The sequence below is a fragment of the Canis lupus genome, chromosome 27 (assembly GCF_003254725.2).
Source record: "Canis lupus dingo isolate Sandy chromosome 27, ASM325472v2, whole genome shotgun sequence".
NCBI lineage: Eukaryota > Metazoa > Chordata > Mammalia > Carnivora > Canidae > Canis > Canis lupus.
Genome location: NC_064269.1, coordinates 18875528 through 18878837, shown reverse-complemented (window position 1 = coordinate 18878837; position 3310 = coordinate 18875528). Strand labels below are relative to the sequence as shown.

The following is a 3310-nucleotide window of genomic DNA, read 5'->3' as shown; positions in this document are numbered from 1 at the left end:
GGCACCCACAATGGGATCACTGACTGCTTCCCAACATGCTGAAATTGCTGGAACTGTTGGAAACTTTAACATGTTAGATTCTCTTACTAGTATCTACCTTATACCACAATATCCATACATAGGAGTAAAATGCAATTGTGCATCAGAATCATTGTTGCCTCTTATTTAATAACAGCTGGCAGAAACAGAGCCTAGCCGTATGCCCAGGGCAGAAGTAAGGGGAATACAATGGAAATAGAGAAATAGGGGCTGAATTGATTGTCATTCACAAGATGGGGGGAAAGATGAATGAATATGAAAAATAATTAATCTAAATATATTTCTTCCTTCTCTATTAGAAAGATGGTGACACTGTTCACTAAGAAGGTGATACAGAAGGAAGAGTAGGTCTGGGAGAAGACAAAGGGGAGTTTGATGTGAACATGAAATATTTTAACATCAGGCAAGAGGTATGAATAAGGGTATCATCAGAGGATTGTTACAATCTCATGCAGAGAATCCAAAAATCCATTGGAACAGTTGAGACCATATGGCCAGCACCAAACTTAAACCTTTGTCTTGGAAGAATTAGGCTGGCAATGAGATCAACATGACATGCGTTGTATGGGAGGCTGTAAACCTCTGAGTGGCCTCCATGCCCAGAGCTCCCTCTGGAGAAAAGTTGCAGCAGGTGAATCTTATATTTGTGAAGTCACAAAGCCTTAGCTAATGTGACACTGCTGCCTTGATCTTAATCATAGTCAGTCATAAGGAGCTGGTGCCCAAGCCAAAAGCAAGAGTAGATATGGGTTAAGGAGGTCAACTACCAGAAAGGTGTTTCAGCACCAAATTCCAGTCCAGAGAGGTGTTTCAGCACCAAATTCCAGTCTTAAGGTCCTTTTATATAAGAAGGTGACAAAAATGTCCTTAGTCCAATCTACTGGAAGTAAGTGGTATTCAGAAAAAACAGCAGGGTTAAAAGATGCCTGTGTTGAGGGAACAATAAAATAACTGGAGCGGTTGAGGAGCTATTGTATCTTGTTTAGCAATGAGCTGTTCCTTCCACTCTCCCTGACACCTGCTATATGCACCATCTGGCCTCAGATGCCCTGGGACTCAGCTGAAATCCATAGCAGATAAGGTGGGTTTTGATGAGTTCTCATTTTTTGGCAATTCTCAGAAACCCCCACCTATTTTACAGAACATGGGCAGTTCCCTTCCATGCAACCTAAAAGACTATGGGCAACGTAAGGACCAATGCACTGGGGGAGCCAGAGGACCCAAGTTTGAGAGAAAGCTCATGTCAGAAACCAGAATCCCATAGCCAAGTATGTTAGAACACAGCCAAAGTATAGGAACATAACCGAGTCATGAGTCACAACAGGAATCAGACTGGGAAGACTAATAATGGGGAATGTAAGGAGGGGCACCAACAAAATTCTTTCAACTGTGACTTGGACAAGCCGCTTCTCCGTGCTTCATGTTTTTGGATCTGGAAAATGGGAACAATTGTAGTCCCTTCTGCATAGGTTTTTCTTTTAAGATTTAATTTATTGATTCATGAGAGACACACAGAGAGGCAGAGACAGCAGAGGGAGAAGCAGGCTCCCTCTGGGGAGTCTAATGTGGGATTCGATCGTAGGACCCAGGGATCATGCCCTGAGCCAAATGCAGAGGCTTAACCACAGGTGCCCTCTCTGCACAGATTGTTATGATGACTAAATATGTTAAATGTGTGATGTCCTTAGAGCTGTGAACACAGTAAACATGTAACTGGCTGTTAAAAAATAAAATAAACTGCTTGCTTAACAAACAAAAAAAAAAGTGTCTTGTATCAGCCCGTTTATCCCTTTAGAGGAGTCTTAGACACCATGTTGCTTCTGACACACATCATAGCAAAGTTAGCCAAATGCCAAATGTACACTGAGATTAAGAAATTTCTCTCTTGAACTTGTGGTTAAGCTTTCTCAATTTGGTTTATTTAATAATTGTACCTAGGACTCTCAATATATGTATTCTGGGTTAAGTGAACTTGGAAAAATGACAAGTTGTGCTGACACTGGATCTTTCATTCTGAAAACCTTCAGAAGGAAGGTGGAAGAGAAAAATATGTAGGGAAATATTATGTAAAGAGGGACAAAAATGTCATTGTAGAGAGAAAAATATCATTCTGGTCTGGTGTTGTTCCTAAAAAAGACACCAATCAACAGTAAAAGAATATAATCCAAAGTGAAGAAACAACTATTATTATTATCAATTGCTATGCATTTGTTATGTTTTTTATTTCCATAGTCTAATTTTACATTTGATAATAAGCATCTCCTTTGAGTTTCCCTACAAGCTATATAATTTCTGATTCTAAAATATACATGCAATCATCCAATACAATTTTTTAAAAGATTTATTTATTTATTATAGGGGGAGAGAGAAAGAGTGAGTGCATGGGGTGGAGGAAGAGCAGAGGGAGAAGGATTCTTAAGCAGACTCCATGCGGAGCGTGAAGCCTGAGGCAGGGCTTGATCTCACAACCCGAGGATCATGACCTGAGCTGAAATCAAGAGTCGGTCCCTTAACTGACCGCGCCACCCAGGCACCCCTCATTTGATACAATTTTTACTTAGCCAGAAAACTAAAGGGCAATTTCCATTGAGAAGCTACTCTAGTTTATGTAGTATACTGTTCATTGTTGCATACATGTTTTTCTTATTTAATTCTCGTGACAAGTTTATTGGGTTAACATTATCATCCCCATTTTTACAGGTGAGAAAGGAATGAGAGCAAGGGTAAAAACAAAGCAAGCAAGCAAGCAATAGAGAAAGAAAAAGAGACAAGCTAGAACTGTTGACTTCTATTGTAATATTGCATCTGGAAGATTATACTACATTTTAAAAACCTTTTTGTCCACATTTTTATAAATGATGAATTCTACACTAACAATGAAATAAACGAAATAATGCAGTGTTTTGTTTTGAATTTCACATTTGTCCTTTGATTTCAGGCATTTGTCTTCTAAAAACCTTCCAGGGAGTATTTTCTCTGTTTAACCCTGGTAAATATTTGATTTGTGACATTTTTTCTTCCTGCTGGACTCTTAGAATCATCCAAGAATGAAGGCACAGAATTGCTCAAGCTTAAGGATTTAATGCTGCATTTGAATGTGGTTCCATTCTAACCAACTTGAAGCCTGTTGATTTAAGGTTTAATAAGAAGTCATATGGGACATGTGCCTTCTTGTTTAAAAACACTCAGGGCTTTTGATGATGCCACTATTCCATTACAACCAGATACTTTACTGAAGCAACAAAAAGAGGAAGAGGAAGAGTTATCTAAT

General features: G+C 39.0%; 1 long non-coding RNA gene across 1 annotated transcript; it reads left to right on the top strand.

Annotated features, from left to right (window-relative positions):
- Window positions 1-739: 739 nt before the first annotated feature.
- LOC125753828 (uncharacterized) lies at window positions 740-2957 on the top strand. Its single transcript, XR_007406461.1, has 2 exons — window positions 740-1120; window positions 2740-2957. It is a non-coding gene; the product is annotated as an uncharacterized LOC125753828 (long non-coding RNA).
- Window positions 2958-3310: the final 353 nt, after the last annotated feature.